An 18,909-nucleotide genomic window follows, 5' to 3' on the forward strand; every position below is an offset into this window, starting at 1 on the left:
TCACATATGACTTTGTATGGTTAATAAGAATCACATGTGACTTTGTATGGTTAATAAGAATCACATATGACTTTGTATGTTTAATAACAATCACATATGACTTTGTATGGTTAATAAGAATCAAATATGACTTTGTATGGTTAATAACAATCACATATGTCTTTGTATGGTTAATAAGAATCACATATGACTTTGTATGGTTAATAAGAATCACATATGACTTTGTATGGTTAATAACAATCACATATGACTTTGTATGGTTAATAAGAATCACATATGCCTTTTTTTCTGGTTAATAAGAATCACATATGACTTTGTATGGTCAATAAGAATCACATATGACTTTGTATGGTTAATAAGAATCACATATGACTTTGTATGGTTAATATTAATCACATATGACTTTGTATGGCTAATAAGAATCACATATGACTTTGTATGGTTAATAACAATCACATATGACTTTGTATGTTTAATAAGAATCACATATGACTTTGTATGGTTAATAAGAATCACATATGACTTTGTATGGGTAATAAGAATCACATATGACTTTGTATGGTTAATAAGAATCACATATGACTTTGTTTGGTTAATAAGAATCACATATGACTTTTGTATGGTTAATAACAATCACATATGACTTTGTATGGTTAATAAGAATCACATATGACTTTGTATGGTTAATAAGAATCACATATGACTTTGTATGGTTAATAAGAATCACATATGACTTTGTATGGTTAATAAGAATCACATATGACTTTGTATGGTTAATAACAATCACATATGACTTTGTATGGTTAATGAGAATCACATATGACTTTGTATGGTTAATAACAATCACATATGACTTTGTATGGTTAATAAGAATCACATATGACTTTGTATGGTTAATAAGAATCACATATGACTTTGTATGGTTAATAGGAATCACATATGACTTTGTATGGTTATTAAGAATCACATATGACTTTGTGTGGTTAAAAAGAATCACATATGACTTTGCATGGTTAATAAGAATCACATATGACTTTGTATGGTTAATAACAATCACATATGATTTTGTATGGTTAATAAGAATCACATATGACTTTGTATGGTTAATAAGAATCACATATGACTTTGTATGGTTAATAAGAATCACATATGAATTTGTATGGTTAATAAGAATCACATATGACTTTGTATGGTTAATAACAATCTGATATGACCTTGTATGGTTAATAAGAATCACATATGACTTTGTATGGTTAATAAGAATCACATGTGACTTTGTATGGTTAATAAGAATCACATATGACTTTGTATGGTTAATAACAATCACATATGACTTTGTATGGTTAATAAGAATCAAATATGACTTTGTATGGTTAATAACAATCACATATGACTTTGTATGGTTAATAAGAATCACATATGACTTTGTATGGTTAATAGGAATCACATATGACTTTGTATGGTTAATAACAATCACATATGACTTTGTATGGTTAATAAGAATCACATATGACTTTGTATGGTTAATAAGAATCACATATGACTTTGTATGGTTAATAAGAATCACATATGACTTTGTATGGTTAATAAGAATCACATATGACTTTGTATGGTTAATAACAATCACATATGACTTTGTATGGTTAATGAGAATCACATATGACTTTGTATGGTTAATAACAATCACATATGACTTTGTATGGTTAATAAGAATCACATATGACTTTGTATGGTTAATAAGAATCACATATGACTTTGTATGGTTAATAGGAATCACATATGACTTTGTATGGTTATTAAGAATCACATATGACTTTGTGTGGTTAAAAAGAATCACATATGACTTTGTATGGTTAATAACAATCACATATGACTTTGTATGGCTAATAAGAATCACATATGACTTTGTATGGTTAATAACAATCACATATGACTTTGTATGTTTAATAAGAATCACATATGACTTTGTATGGTTAATAAGACTCACATATGACTTTGTATGGTTAATAAGAATCATATATGACTTTGTATGGTTAATAAAAATCACATATGACTTTGTTTGGTTAATAAGAATCACATATGACTTTGTTTGGTTAATAAGAATCACATATGACTTTGTATGGTTAATAACAATCACATATGACTTTGTATGGTTAATAAGAATCACATATGACTTTGTATGGTTAATAAGAATCACATATGACTTTGTATGGTTAATAAGAATCACATATGACTTTGTATGGTTAATAAGAATCACATATGACTTTGTATGGTTAATAACAATCACATATGACTTTGTATGGTTAATGAGAATCACATATGACTTTGTATGGTTAATAACAATCACATATGACTTTGTATGGTTAATAAGAATCACATATGACTTTGTTTGGTTAATAAGAATCACATATGACTTTGTTTGGTTAATAAGAATCACATATGACTTTGTATGGTTAATAACAATCACATATGACTTTGTATGGTTAATAAGAATCACATATGACTTTGTATGGTTAATAAGAATCACATATGACTTTGTATGGTTAATAAGAATCACATATGACTTTGTATGGTTAATAAGAATCACATATGACTTTGTATGGTTAATAACAATCACATATGACTTTGTATGGTTAATGAGAATCACATATGACTTTGTATGGTTAATAAGAATCACATATGACTTTGTATGGTTAATAAGAATCACATATGACTTTGTATGGTTAATAGGAATCACATATGACTTTGTATGGTTATTAAGAATCACATATGACTTTGTGTGGTTAAAAAGAATCACATATGACTTTGCATGGTTAATAAGAATCACATATGACTTTGTATGGTTAATAACAATCACATATGATTTTGTATGGTTAATAAGAATCACATATGACTTTGTATGGTTAATAAGAATCACATATGACTTTGTATGGTTAATAAGAATCACATATGACTTTGTATGGTTAATAAGAATCACATATGACTTTGTATGGTTAATAACAATCTGATATGACCTTGTATGGTTAATAAGAATCACATATGACTTTGTATGGTTAATAAGAATCACATGTGACTTTGTATGGTTAATAAGAATCACATATGACTTTGTATGGTTAATAACAATCACATATGACTTTGTATGGTTAATAAGAATCAAATATGACTTTGTATGGTTAATAACAATCACATATGACTTTGTATGGTTAATAAGAATCACATATGACTTTGTATGGTTAATAGGAATCACATATGACTTTGTATGGTTAATAACAATCACATATGACTTTGTATGGTTAATAAGAATCACATATGACTTTGTATGGTTAATAAGAATCACATATGACTTTGTATGGTTAAAAAGAATCACATACGACTTTGTATGGTTAAAAAGAATCACATATGACTTTGTATGGTTAATAACAATCACATATGACTTTGTATGGCTAATAAGAATCACATATGACTTTGTATGGTTAATAACAATCACATATGACTTTGTATGTTTAATAAGAATCACATATGACTTTGTATGGTTAATAAGACTCACATATGACTTTGTATGGTTAATAAGAATCATATATGACTTTGTATGGTTAATAAAAATCACATATGACTTTGTTTGGTTAATAAGAATCACATATGACTTTGTATGGTTAATAACAATCACATATGACTTTGTATGGTTAATAAGAATCACATATGACTTTGTATGGTTAATAAGAATCACATATGACTTTGTATGGTTAATAAGAATCACATATGACTTTGTATGGTTAATAAGAATCACATATGACTTTGTATGGTTAATAACAATCACATATGACTTTGTATGGCTAATAAGAATCACATATGACTTTGTATGGTTAATAACAATCACATATGGCTTTGTATGTTTAATAAGAATCACATATGACTTTGTATGGTTAATAAGACTCACATATGACTTTGTATGGTTAATAAGAATCACATATGACTTTGTATGGTTAATAAGAAGCACATATGACTTTGTATGGTTAATAAGAATCACATATGACTTTGTTTGGTTAATAAGAATCACATATGACGTTGTATGGTTAATAACAATCACATATGACTTTGTATGGTTAATAAGAATCACATATGACTTTGTATGGTTAATAAGAATCACATAAGACTTTGTATGGTTAATAACAATCACATATGACTTGGTATGGTTAAAGAGAATCAAATATGACTTTGTATGGTTAATAACAATCACATATGACTTTGTATGGTTAATAAGAATCACATATGACTTTGTATGGTTAATAAGAATCACATATGACTTTGTATGGTTAATAAGAATCACATATGACTTTGTATGGTTAATAAGAATCACATATGACTTTGTATGGTTAATAACAATCACATATGATTTTCTATGGTTAATAAGAATCACATATGACTTTGTATGGTTAATAAGAATCACATATGACTTTGTGTGGTTAATAACAATCACATATGACTTTGTATGGTTAATAACAATCACATATGACTTTGTATGGTTAATAACAATCACTTATGACTTTGTATGGTTAAAAAGAAACACATATGACTTTGTATGGTTAATAAGAATCACATATGACTTTGTGTGGTTAATAAGAATCACATATGACTTTGTATGGTTATTAACAATCACATATGATTTTGTATGATTAATAAGAATCACATATGACTTTGTATGGTTAATAAGAATCACATATGACTTTGTATGGATAATAACAATCACATATGATTTTGTATGGTTAATAAGAATCACATATGACTTTGTATGGTTAATAAGAATCACATATGACTTTGTATGGTTAATAACAATCACATATGATTTTGTATGGTTAATAAGAATCACATATGCCTTTGTTTGGTTAATAAGAATCACATATGACTTTGTATGGTTAATAAGAATCACATATGACTTTGTATGGTTAATAAGAATCACATGTGACTTTGTATGGTTAATAACAATCACATATGCCTTTGTATGGTTAATAAGAATCACATATGACTTTGTATGGTTAATAAGAATCACATATGACTTTGTATGGTTAATAAGAATCACATATGACTTTGTATGGTTAATAACAATCACATATGCTTTGTATGTTTAATAAGAATCACATATGACTTTGTATGGTTAATAAGAATCACATGTGACTTTGTATGGTTAATAAGAATCACATATGACTTTGTATGGTTAATAACAATCTCATATGACTTTGTACTGTTAATAAGATTCAAATATGACTTTGTATGGTTAATAAGAATCACATATGACTTTGTGTGGTTAATAACAATCACATATGACTTTGTATGGTTAATAAGAATCACATATGACTTTGTATGGTTAATAAGAAACACATTTGACTTTGTATGGTTAATAAGAATCACATATGACTTTGTATGGTTAATAAGAATCCCATATGACTTTGTATGGTTAATAACAATCACATATGACTTTGTATGGCTAATAAGAAGCACATATGACTTTGTATGGTTAATAACAATCACATATGACTTTCTATGTTTAATAAGAATCACATATGACTCTGTATGGTTAATAAGAATCACATATGACTTTGTATGGTTAATAACAATCACATATGACTTTTTATGGTTAATAAGAATCACATATGACTTTGTATGGTTAATAAGAATCACATGTGACTTTGCATGGTTAATAAGAATCACATATGACTTTGTATGGTTATTAACAATCACATATGACTTTGTATGGTTAATAAGAATCAAATATGACTTTGTATGGTTAATAACAATCACATATGACTTTGTATGGTTAATAAGAATCACATATGACTTTGTATGGTTAATAAGAATCACATATGACTTTGTATGGTTAATAACAATCACATATGACTTTGTATGGTTAATAAGAATCACATATGACTTTATATGGTTAATAAGAATCACATATGACTTTGTATGGTTAATAAGGATAACATATGACTTTGTATGGTTAATAAGAATCACATATGACTTTGTATGGTTAAGAACAATCACATATGACTTTGTATGGCTAATAAGAATCACATATGACTTTGTATGGTTAATAACAATCACATATGACTTTGTATGTTTAATAAGAATCACATATGACTTTGTATGGTTAATAAGAATCACATATGACTTTGTATGGTTAATAAGAATCACATATGACTTTGTATGGTTAATAAGAATCACATATGACTTTGTATGGTTAATAAGAATCACATATGACTTTGTATGGTTAATAAGAAACACATTTGACTTTGTATGGTTAATAAGAATCACATATGACTTTGTACGGTTAATAAGAATCCCATATGACTTTGTATGGTTAATAACAATCACATATGACTTTGTATGGCTAATAAGAATCACATATGACTTTGTATGGTTAATAACAATCACATATGACTTTGTATGTTTAATAAGAATCACATATGACTCTCTATGGTTAATAAGAATCACACATGACTTTGTATGGTTAATAACAATCACATATGACTTTGTATGGTTAATAAGAATCACATATGACTTTGTATGGTTAATAAGAATCACATGTGACTTTGCATGGTTAATAAGAATCACATATGACTTTGTATGGTTAATAACAATCACATATGACTTTGTATGGTTAATAAGAATCAAATATGACTTTGTATGGTTAATAACAATCACATATGACTTTGTATGGTTAATAAGAATCACATATGAATTTGTATGGTTAATAAGAATCACATATGACTTTGTATGGTTAATAACAATCACATATGACTTTGTATGGTTAATAAGAATCACATATGACTTTGTATGGTTAATAAGAATCACATATGACTTTGTATGGTTAATAAGGATAGCATATGACTTTGTATGGTTAATAAGAATCACATATGACTTTGTATGGTTAAGAACAATCACATATGACTTTGTATGGCTAATAAGAATCACATATGACTTTGTATGGTTAATAACAATCACATATGACTTTGTATGTTTAATAAGAATCACATATGACTTTGTATGGTTAATAAGAATCACATATGACTTTGTATGGTTAATAAGAATCACATATGACTTTGTATGGTTAATAAGAATCACATATGACTTTGTATGGTTAATAAGAATCACATATGACTTTGTTTGGTTAATAAGAATCACATATGACTTTGTATGGTTAATAACAATCACATATGACTTTGTATGGTTAATAAGAATCACATATGATTTTGTATGGTTAATAAGAATCACATATGACTTTGTATGGTTAAAAAGAATCACATATGACTTTGTATGGTTAATAACAATCACATATGACTTTGTGTGGTTAATGAGAATCACATATGACTTTGTATGGTTAATAACAATCACATATGACTTTGTATGGTTAATAACAATCAGATATGACTTTGTATGGTTAATAAGAATCACATATGACTTTGTATGGTTAATAAGAATCACATATGACTTTGTATGGTTAATAAGAATCACATATGACTTTGTATGGTTAATAAGAATCACATATGAGTTTGTTTGGTTAATAACAATCACATATGATTTTGTATGGTTAATAAGAATCACATATGACTTTGTATAGTTAATAAGAATCACATATGACTTTGTATGGTTAATAGGAATCACATATGACTTTGTATGGTTTTTAAGAATCACATATGACTTTGTGTGGTTAATAACAATCACATATGACTTTGTATGGTTAATAAGAATCACATATGACTTTGTATGGTTAATAACAATCACATATGATTTTGTATGGTTAATAAGAATCACATATGACTTTGTATGGTTAATAAGAATCACATATGACTTTGTATGGTTAATAAGAATCACTTTGTATGTTTAAGACTTTGTATGGTTAATAGGAATCACATATGACTTTGTATGGTTATTAAGAATCACATATGACTTTGTGTGGTTAATAAGAATCACATATGACTTTGCATGGTTAATAAGAATCACATTTGACTTTGTATGGTTAATAACAATCACATATGATTTTGTATGGTTAATAAGAATCACATATGACTTTGTATGGTTAATAAGAATCACATATGGCTTTGTATTGTTAATAAGAATCACATATGACTTTGTATGGTTAATAAGAATCACATATGACTTTGTATGGTTAATAACAATCTGATATGACTTTGTATGGTTAATAAGAATCACATATGACTTTGCATGGTTAATAAGAATCACATGTGACTTTGTATGGTTAATAAGAATCACATATGACTTTGTATGGTTAATAACAATCACATATGACTTTGTATGGTTAATAAGAATCAAATATGACTTTGTATGGTTAATAACAATCACATATGACTTTGTATGGTTAATAAGAATCACATATGACTTTGTATGGTTAATAAGAATCACATATGACTTTGTATGGTTAATAACAATCACATATGACTTTGTATGGTTAATAAGAATCACATATGACTTTGTATGGTTAATAAGAATCACATATGACTTCGTATGGTTAATAAGAATCACATATGACTTTGTATGGTTAATAAGAATCACATATGACTTTGTATGGTTATTAAGAATCACATATGACTTTGTATGGTTAATAGGAATCACATATGAGTTTGTTTGGTTAATAACAATCAGATATGATTTTGTATGGTTAATAAGAATCACATATGACTTTGTATAGTTAATAAGAATCACATATGACTTTGTATGGTTAATAGGAATCACATATGACTTTGTATGGTTTTTAAGAATCACATATGACTTTGTGTGGTTAATAACAATCACATATGACTTTGTATGGTTAATAAGAATCACATATGACTTTGTATGGTTAATAACAATCACATATGATTTTGTATGGTTAATAAGAATCACATATGACTTTGTATGGTTAATAAGAATCACATATGACTTTGTATGGTTAATAAGAATCACTTTGTATGGTTAAGACTTTGTATGGTTAATAGGAATCACATATGACTTTGTATGGTTATTAAGAATCACATATGACTTTGTGTGGTTAATAAGAATCACATATGACTTTGCATGGTTAATAAGAATCACATATGACTTTGTATGGTTAATAACAATCACATATGATTTTGTATGGTTAATAAGAATCACATATGACTTTGTATGGTTAATAAGAATCACATATGACTTTGTATTGTTAATAAGAATCACATATGACTTTGTATGGTTAATAAGAATCACATATGACTTTGTATGGTTAATAACAATCTGATATGACTTTGTATGGTTAATAAGAATCACATATGACTTTGCATGGTTAATAAGAATCACATGTGACTTTGTATGGTTAATAAGAATCACATATGACTTTGTATGGTTAATAACAATCACATATGACTTTGTATGGTTAATAAGAATCAAATATGACTTTGTATGGTTAATAACAATCACATATGACTTTGTATGGTTAATAAGAATCACATATGACTTTGTATGGTTAATAAGAATCACATATGACTTTGTATGGTTAATAACAATCACATATGACTTTGTATGGTTAATAAGAATCACATATGACTTTGTATGGTTAATAAGAATCACATATGACTTCGTATGGTTAATAAGAATCACATATGACTTTGTATGGTTAATAAGAATCACATATGACTTTGTATGGTTAATAAAAATCACATATGACTTTGTATGGCTAATAAGAATCACATATGACTTTGTATGGTTAATAACAATCACATATGACTTTGTATGTTTAATAAGAATCACATATGACTTTGTATGGTTAATAAGAATCACATATGACTTTGTTTGGTTAATAAGAATCACATATGACTTTGTATGGTTAATAACAATCACATATGACTTTGTGTGGTTAATAAGAATCACATATGACTTTGTATAGTTAATAAGAATCACATATGACTTTGTATGGTTAATAAGAATCACATATGAATTTGTATGGTTAATAAGAATCACATATGATTTTGTATGGTTAATAACAATCACATATGACTTTGTATGGCTAATAAGAATCACATTTGACTTTGTATGGTTAATAACAATCACATACGACTTTGTATGTTTAATAAGAATCACATATGACTTTGTATGGTTAATAAGACTCACATATGACTTTGTATGGTTAATAAGAATCACATATGACTTTGTATGGCTAATAAGAATCACATATGACTTTGTTTGGTTAACAAGAATCACATATGACTTAATATGGTTAATAACAATCACATATGACTTTGTATGGTTAATAAGAATCACATATGACTTTGTATGGTTAATAAGAATCACATATGACTTTGTATGGTTAATAAGAATCACATATGATTTTGTATGGTTAATAAGAATCACATATGACTTTGTATGGTTAATAACAATCACATTTGACTTTGTATGGCTAATAAGAATCACATATGACTTTGTATGGTTAATAACAATCACATATGACTTTGTATGTTTAATAAGAATCACATATGACTTTGTATGGTTAATAAGACTCACATATCACTTTGTGTGGTTAATAAGAATCACATATGACTTTGTATGGTTAATAAGAATCACATATGACTTTGCATGGTTAATAAGAATCACATATGACTTTGTTTGGTTAATAAGAATCACATATGACTTCGTATGGTTAATAACAATCACATATGACTTTGTATGGTTAATAAGAATCACATATGACTTTGTATGGTTAATAAGAATCACATATGACTTTGTATGGTTAATAACAATCACATATGACTTGATATGGTTAATGAGAATCACATATGACTTTGTATGGTTAATAACAATCACATATGACTTTGTATGGTTAATAAGAATCACATATGATTTTGTATGGTTAATAAGAATCACATATGACTTTGTATGGTTAATAAGAATCACATATGACTTTGTATGGTTAATAAGAATCACATATGACTTTGTATGGTTAATAACAATCACATATGATTTTGTATGGTTAATAAGAATCACATATGACTTTGTATGGTTAATAAGAATCACATATGACTTTGTGTGGTTAATAACAATCACATATGACTTTGTATGGTTAATAACAATCACATATGACTTTGAATGGTTAATAACAATCACTTATGACTTTGTATGGTTAATAAGAATCACATATGACTTTGTATGGTTTATAAGAATCACATATGACTTTGTATGGTTATTAACAATCACATATGATTTTGTATGATTAATAAGAATCACATATGACTTTGTATGGTTAATAAGAATCACATATGACTTTGTATGGTTAATAACAATCACATATGATTTTGTATGGTTAATAAGAATCACATATGACTTTGTATGGTTAATAAGAATCACATATGATTTGTATGGTTAATAACAATCACATATGATTTTGTATGGTTAATAAGAGTCACATATGCCTTTGTTTGGTTAATAAGAATCACATATGGCTTTGTATGGTTAATAAGAATCACATATGACTTTGTATGGTTAATAAGAATCACATATGACTTTGTATGGTTAATAACAATCACATATGCCTTTGTATGGTTAATAAGAATCACATATGACTTTGTATGGTTAATAGGAATCACATATGACTTTGTATGGTTAATAAGAATCACTTATGACTTTGTATGGTTAATAACAATCACATATGACTTTGTATGTTTAATAAGAATCACATATGACTTTGTATGGTTAATAAAACTCGCATGTGACTTTGTATGGTTAATAAGAATCACATATGACTTTGTATGGTTAATAACAATCTCATATGACTTTGTGCTGTTAATAAGATTCAAATATGACTTTGTATGGTTAATAAGAATCACATATGACTTTGTATGGTTAATAACAATCACATATGACTTTGTATGGTTAATAAGAATCACATATGACTTTGTATGGTTAATAAGAAACACATTTGACTTTGTATGGTTAATAAGAATCACATATGACTTTGTATGGTTAATAAGAGTCACATATGACTTTGTATGGTTAATAACAATCACATATGACTTTGTATGGCTAATAAGAATCACATATGACTTTGTATGGTTAATAACAATCACATATGACTTTGTATGTTTAATAAGAATCACATATGACTCTTTATGGTTAATAAGAATCACATATGACTTTGTATGGTTAATAAGAATCACATATGACTTGGTATGGTTAATAAGAAACACATATGACTTTGTATGGTTAATAAGAATCACATATGACTTTGTTGGGTTAATAAGAATCACATATGACTTTGTATTGTTAATAACAATCACATATGACTTTGTATGGTTAATAAGAATCACATATGACTTTGTATGGTTAATAAGAATCGCATATGACTTCGTATGGTTAATAAGAATCACATATGATTTTGTATGGTTAATAAGAATCACATATGACTTTGTATGGTTAATAACAATCACATATGACTTTGTATGGTTAATGAGAATCACATATGACTTTGTATGATTAATAACAATCACATATGACTTTGTATGATTAATAACAACCACATATGAATTTGTATGGTTAATAAGAATCACATATGACTTTGTATGGTTAATAAGAATCACGTATTACTTTGTATGGTTAATAAGAATCACATATGACTTTGTATGGTTAATAAGAATCACATATGACTTTGTATGGTTAATTACAATCACATGATTTTGCATGGTTAATAAGAATCACATATGACTTTGTATGGTTAATAAGAATCACATATGACTTTGTGTGGTTAATAACAATCACATATGACTTTGGTTAATAAGAATCACATATGACTTTGTATGGTTAATAACAATCACATATGATTTTGTATGGTTAATAAGAATCACATATGACTTTGTATGGTTAATAAGAATCACATATGACTTTGTATGGTTAATAACAATCACATATGATTTTGTATGGTTAATAAGAATCACATATGACTTTGTATGGTTAATAAGAATCGCATATGACTTTGTATGGTTAATAAGAATCACATATGACTTTGTATGGTTAATAAGAATCACATATGACTTTGTATGGTTAATAACAATCACATATGACTTTGTATGGTTAATAAGAATCACATATGACTTTGTATGGTTAATAAGAATCACATGTGACTTTGTATGGTTAATAAGAATCACATATGACTTTGTACGGTTAATAACGATCACATATGACTTTGTATGGTTAATAAGAATCAAATATGACTTTGTATGGTTAATAACAATCATATATGACTTTGTATGGTTAATAAGAATCACATATGACTTTGTATGGTTAATAAGAATCACATATGACTTTGTATGGTTAATAACAATCACATATTACTTTGTATGGTTAATAAGAATCACATATGACTTTGTATGGTTAATAAGAATCACATATGACTTTGTATGGTTAATAAGAATCACATATGACTTTGTATGGTTAATAAGAATCACATATGACTTTGTATGGTTAATAAGAATCACATATGACTTTGTATGGTTAATAACAATCACGTATGACTTTGTATGTCTAATAAGAATCGCATATGACTTTGTATGGTTAATAACAATCACATATGAGTTTGTATGTTTAATAAGAATCACATATGACTTTGTATGGTTAATAAGAATCACATATGACTTTGTATGGCTAATAAGAATCACACATGACTTTGTATGGTTAATAAGAATCACATATGACTTTGTATGGTTAATAAGAATCACATATGACTTTGTTTGGTTAATAAGAATCACATATGACTTTGTATGGTTAATAACAATCACATATGACTTTGTATGGTTAATAAGAATCACATATGACTTTGTATGGTTAATAAGAATCACATATGACTTTGTATTGTTAATAAGAATCACATATGACTTTGTATGGTTAATAAGAATCACATATGACTTTGTATGGTTAATAACAATCACATTATGACTTTGTATGGTTAATGAGAATCACATGACTTTGTATGGTTAATAACAATCACATATGACTTTGTTTGGTTAATAACAATCACATATGACTTTGTATGGTTATTAAGAATCACATATGACTTTGTATGGTTAATAAGAATCACATTTGACTTTGTATGGTTAATAAGAATCAGATATGACTTTGTATGGTTAATAAGAATCACATATGACTTTGTATGGTTAATAACAATCACATATGATTTTGTATGGTTAATAATAATCACATATGACTTTGTATGATTGCTAAGAAACCTTTATGATGAGCAACGGGGGTAGATGATTACCTTAAATGGCCAGTAGGCTTATTGGTTGCTATCTGCTGAATAATTTTATCATTAAAACAGTAAGCTCGCGGAGCTTTAAATTGGTCTCCAGCCAGTAGTATTTTATCTAATTTTCAAAAAAGTCGTGAAAGTTAGGAGATTAACCAAGAATTGAACAAATCGAAATAAAACAGATCCTTTTTTGACCGTTGCTAAGCCACGAAATTCCGACACACCAATTTAATTTGAAATTCGCTTTGTTTTATATTCCCCGTTTTAAGTTCCCCATTTCAAGTCTTTTAACTTGAATTCTGCCCCAACTTCAGCAACCGAATGCAATTCCACAAAAAGACAATAATCAGAACGGTTTGTGCAAGTCTATACACGTGACACAGAAAGTTCCAACATAGTTCATGAAAGAAAAAGCAGGCAAATTAATTAAGCCATATTGCTGCAGCAAAAATTGCAACCCGGAAAGAGTTGAATTAGCGCCCGGGTAAATCTAATTATTTCACAAACTTTGCGAGAAAAAGCTGCACCTGTTCTGAAAATTTAAAAAATTCCTTGCAGTATTCTCTCAAAAATCACCGCTGACTTAGCCCTGATAAATTTAGTAGCGCATGTTAACCACATTCAACATTTTTTGCTGCGTTTATAAAAGATATCAGCGCTATTCAGCTCTTAACCTGCAAAATTTTCATCAAATCCGAACAATATGATTGCATGATCTGTCCTTTAATCTGATTATTTTGTTTCTGTTGTATACAACGACGCTTTTTGTTTAACTCGATCAAAGTAATTTGAAATCAACCTTGATTTCTCAAATCTTGAGTAATGTTCACACTAAAACGTAATTAACTCACACTAAACGGTGTTTGCATTTCAGCGGCCTGATGAAATCATAGTTGGTCCGACATTGAACTTTGTTATTATTTTCGATTGATTCCAATTTTAAAATACACTGAGGCAAGTTTTTTGTTGAAATTAGAGCAATTTAATTTGCCGAAAAATACTCAAAACCTGCCCAGGGTAGGTTCCCGCGCCATCTCAGCGCATATTTGATTCAAGAAAAGTGCTGACCGCACTTTAAATTGTCAGAAATTTACTAAATATGCGCTGAAATGCATTGAATTCGCTGAAAAATCATAATATCACGTTGTTTTTTGCGCACGAGACAGAGATTATAGAAAGCGGTCGTTGACCTTCAGCTAAAATGATGTTCTAAATTTTTTGTGCGCTGCAACTGTGTCTTAATATTGACAACTTTAAAGCATAAGAACTTTATATTCAATTCTTTTTTCGTTATTCTGTTAAATCGTACAGCATTTGATATCTCTTATCATCATTTGATGGATTCAATGGACGATGCAAGTGGAAACCCAGGCTCTTCAGGTCTTGTGAGTAAAAATTACACAGACGACGAGGTAAATACAATAGTTTTCGAGCCAGAAAAAATTTTAAAAATTTCGCAAAAACAGTCGGAAGAAATCGATAACCTTAAGAAGGTAACAAAAAATTTGAACGATCGCTTGCGCGCTCAAGAGCGTTATACAAGCAAAGATTCCATTATTATCGTAAACCCCACATTCGACGCGAGAAAAGTTAACGATGTGACTGCAGAAGCACTAAAGTTTTTTCAATTTTTTTTGAAATTTCACATTCCCTTTGAGAACATAAAGGCTTGCCATATACTGCCCAACACTGGAAACGCGATGCAATTGCCGTCGGTAATCTGCAAATTTTTATATTTTGATGACAAAGACAACGTCTATTCAAAAAGATGGTACCTCAAAAATAAAAAAAATCCCATCAATAGAAAAACATCTATATCAACGAACTCCTCCCAGAGATTGAAGCGAGTATAGCCAACGAAGCTAAAAAACGCGACATGATTGTGTCAACACACAACTGTGTAGTATCAGTGCTGGTTGAGAACGGCATAAAAAAACCAAACTTTATGAGAGTCAACGAGCTCGAGGATCTTGATAGAGTAACGGCAATTAAAAGAAAAGCAAACTACAACAACGAAAAACCGGACCAGCGATCAGAGGAAAACATAACGTCTCCGCCCAAGAAAAGACAATTTATCGATAACAATAACTGAAATACAAAACAATGAGAAACAAGCTTGAGCCCAGACTCAATTCTTTCTGTTTGCTTCGACTGTTTATGATTTAATTTGTAATGTTTATCGTCAAAACGACGGGAGAGATGTTCAATGCAGCCATTAGGGATTTGTGTGTGTGTGTGTGTGTGTGCGTGTTTTTCTAGTCTAAAACATTCAAAAACCAAAAACTGTTTCTTTCTCATTTTTTTTCCATTTATTTTTTTTCCAGGCTGAGTTATTCTCTGCCTGCGATTTCCGCGAGCCGTTCTTTGCCTAGCCGCGAAATACGCGACTGACAAAGGCAATGAATGTGAGAAATAACTCGGCTATTGCAGTGTCTATTTGCGATATCCGAGAATAAACACTTGCTTTCATTTTTTTCCAGCCGTAAATCTATTTTTTTTTTAAAAAAAGGAAGGGGAAGGGGTAAAAAGTATAAAAATATAAAAAACGTAAAGTGGGACCTATCAGCGAGCTGAAGACATGTTCTTTTGCTAAACTACAGCAAACCAAAATCAAGGCCAGTTGCAGTAAATAATTAAATTTGTTATTTCTTTATTACATTCCCCAAACTTACACAAACAGATGATTCTAAATAAGCAAACTATCGTTCTACAGAACATACGTTCCCTTCAGAAAAACTTTGATCTGGTAAACATTCATTTAGAAACGTTAGAATCAAAACCTATAGCACTTTGCCTGACAGAAACTTGGCTTACGAACCACTACGAAACGTCACAATTCTCATTGAAAGAATAACAAAAACTTTGCAGCTGTGAGAGAATGAAAAGAGGGGGTGGAGTAGGAATTTTTGCAATGAACGACTTAGATTTTGTTGAAGTGAAAGAATGCGATCACAACAATCTGCAGGCTCTTACAATAAAGATCAAAGCAGATAAGCAGCTTTATTTGATAATTACTTGTATGGATATTCCACCTAGAAAACAAAACAATGTGAATTTTCAAAGGTTAGAAAGTTACTTAGATACCTTACCAATTGATCCTGAAGATAAGCATATACTATGCGGAGACTTCAACATTAACTTTTTGGTTAATAGTGCAAACTTCCGGAAAAAAGTCACTTTGCTGGCAGGAAAAAACCTCTCTATAGTTGAAAGCATTGAATCAACACGCGACACCTCGAGCCCGAAATCAACACTGGATGCGTTTTTTTCAAACACTCTGTCTTTTGTCCACACTACTGATTCCGTCATTTCAGACCATCATACAGTAACACTAACATTTGAACAATCTCTGGAAAACTCGTCCAATAGGCACAAAAAGTTTACCAGAAAATGGGTCAAATTAGAGAATCGTAAATTTGTCGAAGACCTCAACAATATCTTGATGGACAAATTAAAAATAATTAGTTGTAATGGTAGTGAATGGTCCCCCGATAAGGCTTTTGAAAAACTGCATGAACTTTTGATTAGTACCCTAGACGAAACTCTACCAATTATAATTTCAGCTAAAACAGGAGTACAAATAACATGGATAGATAATCAGGTGAAAAATGCTGCGGCAAAAAATGGTTCCTAAGAAAATTGTGATTACAAAACCCAGATAATAATGTTTTGCAAAATCATTACAAGGCTCAATGCAAACTTTCCAGAAATCTAATCAAACAAAAATTAATACCTTTTAACCAAAATAAGATCGAACTTCTTCCAGCCATTGGCAAACTATTTGAAAAACTTTTGTATAAAAGAATTTATACGTTTTTGAGCAAAAACAACACATTTTCAAAAAATCAATTTGGTTTTCGAAGCAAATTAAGTACTGTTGACGCCAGAGCATCCTCAACTGAAGTAATTAGAGCCAACTGGTTTATATAAAAAAACTTAACTAAATGCACTTTTATTGATCTAAAAAAAGCTTTTGATAAAGTGAAAAATGAGCTACTGCTGAAAAAGTGTGAGCACTACGGACTCCGAGGAACGGTACTGAAAGTGCTTGAATCCTACGTGAAAGACCGACTCCAATGTATTAAAATAGAAAAAGTTGAATCTGAAAAGAAAAACGTTAAATGTTGGGTCCCGCAAGGATCAATTCTCGGTCCACTGCTTTTCATTATCTACCTAAACAACATTCCAACTCTAAATTCAATAGAAAACCAAACTATACTTTATGCTGACGATACAGTTCTTTCTAATAAAGGTAATATTGAGACTGTAGGAAAAAATCACGATGCCGCACTAGCCGCAGTTGCGAATTGAATTCATAAAAACAAAATGACAATTAACACAACAAAAACAAAACACATGGTGTTTGGAAAAGGACGCAATCTAAAACTGCACAAAACAACAATTAACCGAGCGGAAATTGAACAAACGAGCTCTTTTAGGTATCTAGGATTAATAATAGACGACCAGTTGAAATTCAAAGATCATATTAACTAGGTCAAAGAGAAGTTTTTAAAATTTTGCTCCCTTTTTTTACCGATTACCACTTATTTTTACAAGAACACAGCTTCTTAAAATTTTCAAAATTTATGTCAAACCGATAGTACAATACGGAATTTTGATCTACGGATCTACTAACGAAAATTTTTTAAAAC

The sequence above is a fragment of the Convolutriloba macropyga genome, chromosome 11 (assembly GCF_964194025.1).
Source record: "Convolutriloba macropyga chromosome 11, txConMacr16.3, whole genome shotgun sequence".
Taxonomy (NCBI): domain Eukaryota; kingdom Metazoa; phylum Xenacoelomorpha; order Acoela; family Convolutidae; genus Convolutriloba; species Convolutriloba macropyga.